General features: G+C 33.8%; 1 protein-coding gene across 1 annotated transcript in view; it reads right to left on the bottom strand.

Annotated features, from left to right (window-relative positions):
* Nucleotides 1-14000, bottom strand: part of LOC108970092 (neural cell adhesion molecule 1) — a 289712-nt gene that overhangs the window by 237984 nt on the left and 37728 nt on the right. The window lies entirely within an intron of this gene.

The following is a 14000-nucleotide window of genomic DNA, read 5'->3' as shown; positions in this document are numbered from 1 at the left end:
AGTATTTAGTAAAGTATTTCGTCTTACTTTTAAAGCTCCTTTCGCCACATTATTGGGCAGCTTCAACGTCATATTCATAAATCCACGTCTCGACACCAGCAATGATGCGTTTGATGAATATTGGTTCCCAGCTATGTATGTTATCAAACCTCTACTCGGCGGTATTTTGAAAAATTCAGGTATTTCGGTACAAGTCYTTCACTGAGACGCTTCATAACATATATTCACTGTTTTTTATATTTAAAAAGCTTAACCGCTTTATACCCAAAACATGATGCCAACAAAACTTTCAAGTACTGCAACTTCACACGAACATACCAAATATTATATCACTTTAGGCAAAAATGTTTATCAAATCAGTTTGCACACGCCTTTTGTAAGGACCAGTCTGAGTCAAATTTGATCRAATGGTAAAACCCGTTCAGAATGCACTAACTTGAACATACAGGTTATGCCCCGATATATGTTTTATTAATAATCAAAAATTGTTCTATGGCAATTTTTTATAAATTTATAAAGAATAATTAAGAAAATAGTGGCTACTTTTGCTAGAAAAAAATCGAACCAATATCAAGAAATGTTTATCTGCAAAAAAATAAGACACATAACAACCCACTTGAAACATGTTTGCTTATAAAAATGCTTAAGGTCGCGTACACTGGAGCATCTGTTCACAAAAAATATRTAAATGAATATGTATTGACATTCATTATTTATAAATTTTATAAAATAATCTAAGCATGAAATTTTGCTGCAGTTTATTAGTCTGATTTACATATTTCCGTGTGTATKGTCCATAAGCACAGTCGGCCCATTTCAATAGAAGAAAATTGCAGCAGTGTTATCACTCTCGCTATTTCTGCTCACGGCAAGTCCTTTCCAAGCTGATTGCTTTTGCCGATTTCCATTTGTATGCATACAAGTCATGACTATAATCTAGCTTACGTGCAACAATGTGGGCCAACAACGTCCAACAATTCAACATAGATACATTTGCATGTCTGGCAAGAAAATAATACATATTTAGTGCAGTATATGTATACATATTATACATGTGTTAAAGTAACTGTTYGTTATCCGTTAGAACCCTGAATATACTTATTAGAATATTGGGTAGTCGAAAATGTCTTTACGTATTTCTAATCAAGCTTAAAGCGAATTTCTGTCATTATTTTCACTCACTTTCTTTCAACTGCCTAGAATTTATATTTGTTAAATAAAGCTTAAAATTTTACCTTTTCAATGCTATATGGTATGACACAATGTGTTTGGCAGCATTGGAGATATACGACTGCAACATCATCTATTGGACTTTTTCGACTAGCACAGAGACTAAACAAGAATGTTCAATAATTGGTCGTAAAAACGCCTGCTGCTCCAATACTACCTAACAAGTATGTCGCATATAAGTCGACCGATTGCCCAGAAGCCAGTATTATAATATTACGAAAGGAATGGGAGAGTCAAGCTTACGTAAATGAAGTGTACTCTCCAAACAACAACATTTTACTTTACTACCATATTTGCATATTTGCATAACAATGTACCGTAAGCATGCAGACATCATTTTCCACATCACTAGCGCTACAATGTAAGGTGTCAAATATATATACATATCTATATATACATATATAATAATATATACATACACACCTGCTCAAAATAATAGTTACACGATAAGTCTTAGTACTCAACAGTTTAAAAAACTTTTTATGGGCTGTATGCGACAAGTTATGCTGTAAGCTTAATTAAGATAATATGGCATCGCCCTTTCTAAGAGAATGAAACATGTGATCCCCCGAATTAATGCGTATGTCAGCTTTGCGTGAATTCTCAGAAAATAAAATTGCTCAATATAATAGTTACACATAAGTGAACTTAGCTTTTTGTGAAAAGAAAATTAATTTGATCCAGTTTTTCAAGTTTTTTTTATCTGAATTGGTAAGTTTTCTTTCATTAAAGCTCAAAATGCTGCAGATAAATTAAATTAATTTTTAAACAGATGGGTCGGAAGTCACACTGCACTGTTGAAGAAGCGCGGCTGCTTTCCAACTCAGAAAGTAAGGAAAATCGCTTCGGAAATTGGGAAATTAATGGAAAGGTCGTTTGGTTAAAAATGCTTTAGAGCGAAAATCTTGTAGGGAAACTCGTGGAAGGCCACAAACAACGAGGACAGTTCTTAATCGCCACATTGTACCTATATGTAAAAAGGACCCATTCAAGTCGTCGGAGGTGATAGCAGCAGAAATTGGAAATGTGTTAAGTGCCCAAACAGTTCGCAGGCGTTTGCAAAAGGCCAAGCTACCAGTACGTATAGCCAGAAAAGCTCCATTAATGCCATCAAAAAAATTATATATGAGGTTAAATTTTGCAGGAAGTCATTTAGATTGGTCAGGACCTGAGAGAACAAAGAAGTGGAGAAATATCTTATGGAGCGATGAAACGAAAGTAAATTTGTTTGGAAACGATTGTGAGAGAAATGTGCGTCATCCAAAAGGAAAGAAGTTTCACGTTCGATTCACAACAAAAAAAACTGTGAAGCATGGAGGTGGAAACGTCATGGTGTTGGGATGTTTTTCTTGGTATGGAATAGGTGCTATATACCGGACAACTAACAAAATGACAGTGCCGGAGTAAAAGGAAATACTTGAAAATGTGATAATACCCTATGCTGAATTAAACTTGCCGTTACGTTGGGTATATCAGCAAGATAATGACCCAAAACATACCTCCAAACTGGTTAAAAAATATTTTGAAGATAGTAATGTTAACGTTTTGAAGTGGCCAAGGAAATCCCCGGATTTAAATGCAATAGAAAACCTATGGGGAGAACTAAAAAAAAAATTTGGCGAGTCAATATTTCTCTAACAAAGACCAGTTATGGGAGTGCATACAGAAAAAACCTAAAGAAACCTGTCACACTTTAATCAGTAGTATGCCCAAACGAGTAAATAAAGTAATCCAGAATAATGGTGGATATACTGGCTATTAACTGAGTAATGTTAAATATACAACAAAACTAATCAGCATAATTTGTTTTTCCAAAGTAATTGTCTTATTACAACTGTACCTATTTTTTTGAGCAAGTTTATTTTAGCTATGAAATGTTTTCGGATCTACATTTGATTTTTTTTTTTCATGAAGTTTATTTAAATAACCTTGTAAATATTTGAAAAATATAAGTATTTTTGCGGTTTTCTAAAAAATTTAAATAAAACTTTTTATTCATGAGCTTTACTTGAAAAAGTATTGTGTAACTACTATTTTGAGCAGGTGTGTATAAACACAATACTTAAATGTGTGAGTGCATGCGTCAAAAATGCTCACATTGCTGCTCGTCAGCAATTCACTGCCGGAAGAAAAATGCGCAATCGTGAAAAATAAAAACAACATTTACTATACAAGAGCAATTTTTATCTGCAAAAATCGTAGCATACTTCAAGGTGCAACGGAGCCGACGCGCGAGTCCCTGCATACAAGCACACATTTCAATAAAAATATTAACAAGACGCACTCACGAAGTATCGAAAGTTGCAATAATAACAAAAATAACGAAACTGTCAAATTTGGCAAGCATGGTAAGCTCAATAAAAATAACAACAACAGCTATGATAAGGCCAGCAAAAGCAAGTGCTCTTATGGCGGAAATGAAAGGAAATTTCAAAAGTTGACAACAAACTGACAGCGTGGAATGGAGCGAAACGCATATCTACCAGCAAGTGCCAACTCTTCAGATATAAATATGTACGGTATACAATATGGATATGCTTGCAGCATAATATTTAAATATACTTGTATTGAGTGTAAGGTGAGAATATTGTTTTTTGTTCATATTTATTTATATTTTATTATTATAATTCTCTTCATTTAAAAATAAAAATAATTTGGGAAATATATAAATGCTTACAACAACAAAAATTGTTGGCAATAGCAGCATTAATCGACTATAGAGTATAGGTTGGTATGAAGGGAAAAACAAAGTATACAGTAGAGAGAGTAGGTGGAGCTCCACCGACACCTGTTTATACCATAAAATTGTATACAAAATCACTATATTCAGTAATGTTTGCAATTTCATCATAGAAAGATGTACACAAGAACAACGTTTGCGAATTCTTCAATTTTATTATCAAAACCGTTTTTTAATTGCAACTCTTTATGCACTTTAGCAGCTTTCTGGTCGTAATAACCGTCCGTTTGCGCTCACTCTCCGCGGAATCATTCAAAATTTTATGCACACATTTTCGCTCGAAGTAATGAAAATATTGCTGCCGTTCAGCCAAATGTTACTGCAGACCGCAATTTGTTGATTCCAAAACGTTCTGAAGAATTTTGACTTGCTCAAACTGGCGGATTTTGAGAAAGGATTTGGGCTGGCATCCGTTTAAGTGTGTTCTCACTCAAGATGTAAAGCCATTGTACCACCGTAAAAACCGTGAATTTCATGATTTGGCCTTGGAACAACTTGACAACGAAAAAGATTTTATCAAGAAACCCATCTTCTTCGATGAGACTCACTTTCATCGGAGTGGTGCGGTAAATAAACTGTCGATTCTGCTGCGGAGAAAATCCACAAACTGTTCATTAACAACCATTACATTCACCTAAATTGACAGTTTAGTGCGCTTTCCGGTCTGCTGGACACCATTATTGTCAATTGAAAACGGTACTGATCAATGATAACCAACTTTTTATGATAGCAATTGGAATAAATCGATCTTGACAACATCCACTTCCAACGAATTGCTGCGAGAAAAGTTTGGATTTACGATTATTTCACGAAATTTTCACATCGAATGGCCTTTAAGAAGTCGTAATATAACACCAATAGACTACTTCTTGTGCGGTTATTTGATGCGATTGGTCTTTAGCGATAAACCAGACTCTCTTCAAACTTTAGAATTAAAAATTCAACGTGTTATTCCACTACATAGAACTTGATAAACTAAAGGTACTCGAAAATTGAGTTGAGTTGTTAATTTTTTTAATAATTTGTGTGTTTGGCTTTTGAAAATAAATCATATCCCTCTTATTGGAAAACACTGTACCTTTATCTTGATTTTGATCCGATCTGAAAATTTGACTGCAGATTATGGAGATGCTTCAGGTAATAGTCTGTGACTAATTTCATGAAAATTTAAGTTTAGTAAGTTCAATTGTATGATGGCTGTATGCAATAGTAGTCCGATATTAGCAGCTTCTTAGAAAAGAGTCGGTCAACATTGTGTTACACAAATCCGTACAAAAACATGAACATCACAAGCTATCACAATCACGTCATCTCTATTGGTAGCCACTGTAGTTTATTGGATCTACAACGAATGCTTTTGCGAAACACAAATTTCGTAGAAACATACCCCGTTGAATAATTTTTGTTCGAGAAACGTACAAACATAATTGATGTGTGACTTGAATAGACCAAAAGTTCTGCTAAATTTAGGCTACTTATTAAAAAAAAAAAACGGCGCCCAGAAGAAAGAAAATATTACACTCTTCTATTTCTATTCTGTCCTTGACTCAGAGCGATTACAAGTCATGTTACCAATTTTGCATTTCGAAAAATATGTAACTAACTATTATAAACTGCCACATCGTGTGAGCTTCAATAGTTACAAGTAGAAACAGTAATACAAAAATATAAAGCGGAAAAGTTATGATCATATTTCATTACTGGTGGAACCAATGTTTGCTGGCAACACAAGAATTTAAGTATAAATATTTATAGCTAAGAATAGGAGCATAATTAATGCGCCACGCACTATGCGCCACATTAAATGCAAACATTTCAGGTCATTGCAATATTTATGACGTAGCAGCACTAGGTGGGGTACAGAAAATACAGAAAATAGGTAGTGCTTTGTAGATAAAAAGCAGAAAGACAGACAATGCATGCTGCGTCGGAAAAGTGGTTGGAGTAAGTGAAGAAGCTAAAATAGAATAGATAATTTGTACAGAAACAAAGACGACAAGCGAAGGAGGGGGTGGGGGTGGGCAAATGAGTGTGCATGACACATATGCGATGCTCCTGTGATAGCGTATAAAAAGGAAAAGGAAGAGGAGGTATCATCTTTTCGTTAGAAATACTGAAGTAGAGCGCACAGCATGCAATTTGTATGGCTGCCTGCTGATGAAAAACTACATACGCCCAGCATGTGGCTCAGACAGACAGTAGTACATGTGGCAGGAGTATGAAGAAGTCCGCAGGAGCAACAGGGCAGGGCGCGCTTGTAACAAAATGACTTAATGAAAGTAAAACATCTGTAGAGAGCGTTTTCATTAAATGCTTATTTAAGGGAAAACTTAATATTTGATGTTTTATGTTTTCGGTGTTTCATTACGGATGTGCTATTTATAGTTTTATTGGCGCATTTTATATTTTTTCGTTACTAGGATTATATTTCAAAATTCATTAATTTGACCTCTTTCGACAAGTATTTTGGTATGTGTTTTCAGCAAGGCCACAAGCAAGGCACTTTTTCAACGGCATCAAGAAGCAGTTTCCAGCCGCCAAAAGAAAAAAAATTGTCCATAATACGRGTATTAAATTCAGTTAAGCAACTTTCTCCACAAAAGGCGAAAATACTTTGCAATTCACCATGAAATATAACCATAAAAGCTTTTATGCGATTTCAGTACATTAATGCGGTTCGACAGCTTAAGAATTGCTCAATATACGAATATGTAAAACAGTGGGGCTAATTTTGTCACATCTTCACAAACGCAGGTAGCTATTTATATTTCTGGACTGAAGGCGACCTAAAGTGAGAAGATGAAACAGAGTTGTGGACCAACATTGTTCACGTTCGTAACCACAAAACTTTCATTGTTCGATTTTGCCCTTTATAAGCCCCAAAAATTCCTCTGAATCTGAGCTATTCCAAATCTACCTTGGCGATAAAATTTCAATGTTTCACAAAGTCGAAACAAATGGTGGTCCGATGGTGTAAGATCAAAGCTTTATGGTGGATCCATCAAAACTTCCCAGCCAAGCTCTCCCAGTTTTTGCCTAGTCATCAAAGATGTATRTGGTCTAGCGTTGTYCCAGACGCAGCTCATAGTGGATGATTCTTTTCCAATCCCACCAAACCTTCCGGATAACCTTTCRAAGCATCAATCCTGGCTCGGACCAYGATCTTTTTCGTACATTAGTGTTGTAKTCGATCCACTTTTCGTCTCCGGTTATCATTCAATTTTTCGATTTCATTTCGTTTCAGCCAAGAACCGAACATGTTAATTCGGTCCATTAAATTTTAGCCAGCCGTTTTTAAATGGTTCAAAAAGGTTTGAGGATGAATGTTAAGTTCCTTAGCGATGTCATGGCTACTTTTGTGACGATCCTGATCAATCTTTTCCATAATTTCATCGAATTTTTCAACGATAGGTCCACCAGAGCGAGGTGCAGCTTTCACATCGCACCATTGCTKTGYTTTACGAACTGATACAGCATCGKTTTTGTAAACTTCACAAATTTCATTGGTGGCTTGCGTGGCATTCTTCCCTGTTTTATACAAAAGTTTCAAAAAAAAAGCAAATTTCTTCATTAGTTTCACTCATTTTTAAACAGCTGTAGTTTTTTTCAACTTCTCCGAATTTAATTTAATTTTTTTTTTTTTTTTTGGTTAAATGTAGCTTAAAATATCACCTTTCCCACACTATATGGTATGATATAATGTGATTGGTAGCACTGGAGATATACAAGTTCATCGACATCTATRGACAAAATACGAAAATACTTTTTCGACTACCCAATATTTCCGCTTCGTACGGGGAGCACTTGAAATCAATCACAACGCTTGTTTTAAAAATGTATGAAAAATTTTCCATCAAAGAAAAAATAATTTCTCATCCTTGTTTCAAAAATAAAAATATCCACCCTCGTATATATGTACATATGTACGTACATACTTATATATTGCTTAAAATATCTTCATTATATTTTGAGTCCGCTATTCAACATGCATGGATTACCCGCTGAGTGTGCCAGATGCTTACGTGCAGAAGAAATACGAAAGTATTGCAAAGAGTGGACTGCGTTCATAAATAAGTTTGTTTTTGTACATACCGGTACTTATGTGCTTATGCCACCCACATTATTTACATAAATGGAAAGATTTTATATTTGATAATGCATGAAAATGAATATAAGTAAGTCCAACAAGGAGAAGCGCAAACAAGCGCTAGGGAGATATAAGASTGACGAAAGTGACTGGTTCTTCATTTAAGCGGTTTGATAATTTTCTTATGGACTCAAACAATTAAAAATTATTATGTATATGTCTATAGATATAGATAAATATTAACACCATTAACTCGGTTAGTATCTTCTGGGTACCCGATCATATAAGAATAGAARGCAATGAAAGCTCATGCGAGCTGGCCCGCTCTAGCCTCAATTTGGGCAATTAACTCTTCATTCGACGAAAATTTCTTCCCTGTGAACARTATTATAAGATCTGGGAAAATGAAATAGTTGCTGGGGGGTACCCGATCATATAGCAACAGACTATTTACAAAACCGAATTTGTCATGAAAAATGCCAACAGAGTCGTACGGAGTTTCAATTTTCATGTYTTTCTCAAATAAAAAAAATATCAACAAGCCGCTCACTTTGTAAAGAATAATCTATGACACAATTTTATTTAGATTTTATATAGATATTAGTAAAAATTAGCAAAGASCTAAATTCAATACTCGTGTAATTACTGGTATACAACACACGAGAAAATTTTTTTAATATGATAAATTATGTAATTAATGCAACATGCAAAGGCTTTGTTTGCAGTGCAAATGTAATGAACGCACACAATTRTAAATTTCGATACCCTTAAGGGCACAATAACAAATATTATATAATTTAATTGCAATAATTGGCAACAACAAACAAAGCACGAGTCAATATTTTTTTTGAGTTGCGTAACTTTCACACAATTGTGTTTAATTAAAGACATGGTGTTTTAATTAGTGATGCCAAAATCAAATTAAGTCTTGCTGATTTCTATATGAACATATGTGTGAACTATATATACTTCATAGGCGGAGGGAAATTTTCTGCCGAAGGAGTTGAATTTGTGACTCAAATTTATTTCAAATGATACAAATGACTAATTTAAGCAAAAAAAATTTGAAAAAAACCCGTATTTTAAATTTTTTAAAGAAATTTTGTGAAATTTTTTCATTGTGTCACTGAATTGCTCTCTCCAATGATTTTGAAAACTCTGCATGAAAAAACCCTCTTCTATGAACTGGTTTATTAGTTTAGAAATCTATTTACTACAAACATTAGGRTGAGCCTTAATTTGGTTTGTAAATTTTTTACTTAAAAAAATTCCTTTGAGGTATATTTTTTTTTTAATTTTTTCCTCTACATGAATTCAGAACTTTTATTAGAAAATTTTTTAAAACAGCCTTTTTAGTGTGTTTTATATGGGGAGCTTTGAGTGCTAAACAGTACTCTTTAAACACAAGTGAACCAACTCGTTCATACATATGTATATATATACATATATTAAGATGAACCTAATTTTTTTTTTGTGAATTTTCCAATATAAAAAATACTCTTGTGGGAGATTTTTTAGGTAATTTTTTCCTCTGAAAGAACGCAGGATTTTTAATAAAAACAGACAGACTTTTTCATGTCTTTCATATGGGAAACTGTGAATGCTCACCAATACCTTTCAAACTCAAGCGCTGTTACCGACTTGGCCATACATACATTAAGGTAACCCTAAAATTTGATTTCTGAATTTTTAAMTTAAATAAAATACCCCTGAGGTAAATTTTTTGGAAACTTTTATTATCAACATAAACTCAAGATTTAACGAAAAAATCCTGACGTGCAGAGATATTTTGTCTCCATATATTTACAAAACGTGAGGCTGAATTTACTTTTCATAGCTTTTAAATATACGACATTTTTAATTGAAACAAGAAAATACCATTGCGGTAGACTTATTGGAAACTCTATGTTTTACATAAATTTGGCATATAAAAAATTTTACCGTAAATTGTTCAAAAGTAAGGGGAATTGTAATGACAAAGGATTTTTACGTGCTATTAATATGTGAAACTTTGACAACGACACCTTTTAAAAGCAAGAGAAAAATTTTGCCGTGCAGGGATATTTCTGCATCATATATACATACGTATGTACATTGGGCTGACCCTAAATTTGCTTTAATAGCTTTTAAAGTAAGAAATTTTTTTACTAAAAACCAAAAATACCCTTCAGGAAATTCTATGCAGCACATGAATTCGCGACGTAACAAAAAAATACGCTGAACTGTTTAAAATTTATGGTATTTGTAATGAAATGGGATTTTTTATATGTTATCTACTGAGAGAAAAATCCTGTCTTGCAGGGATATTTCTTCTGACCATAAATTTGCTTTAAAAAGCTTTAAAACTGATGGATATTTTATTAACAATAATAGCTCAAAGGAAATTCTATGTTATACATTAATTCGTGACATAAATAAAATTGCCCTGAACTGTTTAAAAGTTATGGTATTTTTAATGAAAAAGAATTTTTTAAGTGTTATCTATCAAGAAAAAAAAACTGCTTTGCAGGAGTGCTTTTTCTGCGTATACAGGTTTATTTTAACTCATATATTCGTTATTATTTATTTTTAGCTCACCTTAATATACGTAAATACATACAAAAACTGCAATGGTACTTATACAATTTCAACTTCGCTTATGGCATATTCATAAACTCATCATACTAAATCAATTAATGTCAATTGTAAATAATTGCTCTGAATAGGCTTACCTCGATTTTTACCCAATGCATTGTCATGCTAATTGCTGCCATACATACAAATTAATTTTAATGTTTCACTATGTACATAGACAAAAAATACATAAATTTTGATTTAAGTGCCATGTGTGAGCAGAAAATGGTGATTTAACATTGAAAATAGTGCAAAATAATCTAAATTTGCGTCAGATATGTGAAATTTAAATTTTATATTTAATGTGAAATAAATTTCGAATTTTAATTGAATGAAGTGTTTCTTCTATGTTTAGATTTTATTTTTTTATTAACTGAATTTTGTTTGTCAAATAAAGCTTTCAAAAAACGTTGTATAATTTTTAATACAGCTTTAATAAAAAATAAATAAATACATATGTATGTATTATTAGTTTAGTGTTAATTGTTATTATAATTCAGTTTAATTAAAATTCAATTAAAACCGGTAAGAATATACACAAATACATATGTATGTACCATGCGAAGTAAATATAAATGACAAATGACAATTCGTTCAGTCATGGACCGAGAAATAGCACACTGTCGTTTCACAAGTTCAGTTGTACGAATTTGAAAATTCGTTAATTAATTAAATAATTGCTATCAATATTACCGAAAAGTCATACTGAATCTAAAGTCCCCCGCAAGTCTCTCGGGCATGTTACATAAAAATATTTATAGAAAAWTTTACARAGAGCGCCCAARTAATGCCTTCAGTTYTATAAATAACAACAAAACATGTATATTTCAACATAATCTTATCCAAAAGTGCCATTACCTAAATAACTGCACCTTACAGATTTATTAGTACTAAATTATCTCATGCACCCAATGTGATTAGTGAGAAATGCCGTCACCAATTACACTCAATTGSTTCAAGTGGCGTAGGAAGAAGCATAAGGTATGAACATATATTTTTGAAATTGTGGAGATACCCAATAGAAAGTTTGAAGGAAATCATATATAAAAGAAGTGAGTCCAAAGATTTTTTGAAATTTTTTTTTTAAACATATCGAAAGCATAGGAAGTTATCGAGTTTCACTAAAGTTTATAAAAAAAAAGATTGAAAAAAAAATGATGATGCAAACTGTATGATATCTTCGTCTTAACAGCTGAGGGTGCGACATTTTGTGAAATAATCTATGTCGAATTCTGCGAAAGACCTTATCAAATATAAAATCTTTCCATACAGGGACATAAGTTTGATCGATACTAGAATGAAAGATATATCAAATGGAGATCCGATATCGGMTTTTTTTACAAATAAMCAGCTTCTTGTGGAGAAAAGRAGGTGAGCGAAACACAATAGCKACATCTCATAAACTTAAGGACGAGTTCAGTTTCTTTAGGTTGAACAAAGCAGCAAAATAAATGGGTCAGATAGTGAAAGAGGGAAGACGAATTATCTCCTGCCATCAAACAAAAAATCGTCACACTTGCTAYTTGGCTCCCACGTCACTCTAGACACCCATGTCTTCGAAGACGTAGATAATTCCGTCTATCTTGGAACCAGTATTAACAGCAACAACAACGTTAGCTTCGAAATCCAACGCAGAAAAACTCTTGACAAGATGTGCTACTTCGGACTGACTAGSCAATTGAGAAGAAAAGTCCTCTCTTGACGAACAATGACCAATGTCTACACGTCACTCATGAAGCCCGTCCTGCTTCGCTCGTCATGCTACTAATTTACCCTGTTCAAAGCAGAATATGCTTAACAAAATTCATCAGCACTTTCCTACTGGGTTGTCAACATTAATTGACGCCAAATGGCAAGGTAATTGGAGATGCTCGATAAAACAAGAAATAAATAAATTAAAGCGTAACTACATAAGTGATAGGAAAGAAAGCAGAAGTAGAATGCCGTCTAAGGTTTCGGTGTCACACAATCAAAAACGCGATTAACTGCGTGGGGGTATATATGTGGACTTGATTACCCAGACGGGTGGCAAGATAGGATAATGCACAATAAGCGCTGCAAGGTGCGACTTAATACTATTAGGGGTTCAAGTGCAGATGGGTGTGTAAGTAATTAAGCGCCTAATACATTTCAAGGTAGAACTAGATGATAGCGTGCTTGACCACGAAAGTGGGTGCGGCTTCGGTTTAAAAATMAAATCAATGTATAGTAAACGAAGCTTAACGGCTATTACTAAATGACTTGGAATTACAAATAAATAGTGCATAAGAGTGAAATCAATTAGATCGCCATTGAAGACACCGTAGTTTGCATCAACAATTAGCAGACATATTTGAGATTACTTTTAAGCTAAACACCAGCGGACAACAGCTGACAAAGTGGGGCTTTTAAGTAACCCTACACTTTACGCTCCCTAACACTTCAGCCAATTAAGCTAATGTAGCGTTAAGGAACGCCTGGGGGTCATACAAATTTACGACACACAAAGTCTCTTCGTAGAAGTTACTGGTAAATGTTAATTAAAGACATAACCTCAATGCTACATTCATCATTATCGTTACATTTCTTACTTTTCCAAGACTTTTAATAAAAAAATCTTACACACACACACACAGAGCCAAGTAAGTTCATTAAGTTATGCTTTCACAGTTGTAAATATTCTTTCCATTCATTCGCTCGCTTGAGGCGTTTGAAAACATTCTTTGTAACGTGAGAGGTCAAGCGAAAAGTCAGGCAGTAATGAAAACGGACAGGCCGAGAATATGTAACCAGAAAGTTGAGGAAGAAAATTCACAGTTGTAAGCTGTGCGCAATAAAAGCATGAAGCTTGTAATGAAGATGTAATGCTTTCGTTGACATTTCTGACCAACTGTGATCTTGTACGCTTAATGAGCGACAATTATAAGATTTGTATTTTGAGCGGAAAAAATGCTGAAAGCATTACGAGATAAGCAAAGACGAAGAAATAAATGAAGCCATATGCGAAGATAAATAAAGCGCAGAGCATTTTGCATATGATTAAAATTACATGTATGGTTTAAGGAAGTGTGAGTCACAACTCAAGGAAAAACACGAAAAAACCTTAAATTCGTTTTAATGCCCTACACAAACACAACAAATTCTTTACAAGAATTTTATTCCGGCCGTTCATTTTGAATTTGCGGTTCCGACAATTATAATCSACCCATCTTGAAACCCAGAACTCATTATTGGATAATATTGGACCGCATAGACCTGCAAGTAGTAAGAAAGTACAGCGGCCGTAGTACAGAGTGCACATGAAGCTCATGGAGAGTCGATTCAGCGCCGTTCGCAGCAACTCCAAATGAC

This window comes from Bactrocera latifrons, unplaced genomic scaffold (genome assembly GCF_001853355.1).
Source record: "Bactrocera latifrons isolate USDA-ARS-PBARC rearing strain unplaced genomic scaffold, ASM185335v1 scaffold_28, whole genome shotgun sequence".
In the NCBI taxonomy this organism is placed as follows: domain Eukaryota; kingdom Metazoa; phylum Arthropoda; class Insecta; order Diptera; family Tephritidae; genus Bactrocera; species Bactrocera latifrons.
Note: the sequence above shows the minus strand (reverse complement) of the source record. Positions and strands in the feature narration are given on the sequence as shown.